Below are 1,036 nucleotides of genomic sequence, written 5' to 3' on the forward strand. Positions count from 1 at the left end.
AAAAGAGGCAATAACATATAAGACAAAACAAACCAATGGACAGGAAGAGCAAATGAAAAGGACACCAAACTATAATGCAGATATAAGGAAATATCAGGGATGCACTGATGAAATGGCCTCACAGATGTGCTTCTGGGAGAATGATCTAACCTTCTATTGACCGTATAATCACAATAATATAATAAATATGTCTGCAGTCTTCTGAGGGCTCACAGAGAAGGCTGCAGACATGCTCCGTGGATCGTGACTGTGATGCTAACTTGCTAGAATCAGTTTAAAGGCAATTGAACAAAACGTTTTGTTCTTTCAGTGAATGGTTTACTTGTCTCAAAGTTTTAATAGCCCAAGTTCAAGTGTCTCTCCACATTTCGGGGTAAAACACATCGTACATGAACCTCACCAAACGAAATGTTGTCCATTTACACACGTTTAACCCTTTTATAAGAATGTGTCATGCAATTGTTGTATTTACGGAACAAATACCTTAAATATTGAAAGATTAAAAAGAGGGACTTTACTTCCGCCAGAGGTCGTTGACGAAAAACACTTCGGTGAAGATGGCCGTCCTATCCCGATACTCCAACAAACGCTTCAAACTCTAAGTTATTCTGTCTTCAAAGGGATGTTTTATATCTTGTCTTTGTTAATGAATACGCCGACTTTTTGGATTTCGTTGTTGGTGACGATCACGTGACTGGTCAAGACGCCGTTGGCAGTGTTGCCAGGTAGAGTCGAAGTTTTCCACAAATCAAGTTCAGCAATTTGAATTGCTCACAAATTCAGAAACAAAACCTCCCAATTAAGCGTGAAACTGCCCAACCTGGCAACACAGGCAGAGGTCGCTCTTTTCCGGTTAGATTCTCCACAATAAAAGCACGGCACAAGAATAATTTCCGTTATTTCTAATTCAAAGTTTGTTTGTTTTTTAATTAGATAAATACGAGGACAGCTTAAAATGAAACCAAAAGGAAAATGTTGCTTTTAAACTATAGCCTACTGACTATTTGTGTTTATGTTGATAGGTAAAAGCATTGAC

At 38.3% G+C, this 1,036-nt stretch overlaps 1 protein-coding gene across 2 annotated transcripts in view; it reads right to left on the reverse strand.

The window, feature by feature from the left end:
- The window catches only part of LOC112138814 (acyl-coenzyme A thioesterase 1), an 8,465-nt gene extending 7,736 nt beyond the window's left edge, over nucleotides 1–729 (reverse strand). Inside the window, exon 1 of one of the 2 annotated variants that reach the window (XM_024261461.2) lies at nucleotides 519–729. The gene's annotated coding sequence lies outside the window, so the exon portion shown is untranslated. Of the gene's footprint in view, nucleotides 1–483 lie in introns of both variants that reach the window. The other variant, XM_024261460.2, reaches the window with a different exon arrangement.
- Nucleotides 730–1,036: the final 307 nt, after the last annotated feature.

The sequence above is a fragment of the Oryzias melastigma genome, linkage group LG22 (genome assembly GCF_002922805.2).
Source record: "Oryzias melastigma strain HK-1 linkage group LG22, ASM292280v2, whole genome shotgun sequence".
NCBI lineage: Eukaryota > Metazoa > Chordata > Actinopteri > Beloniformes > Adrianichthyidae > Oryzias > Oryzias melastigma.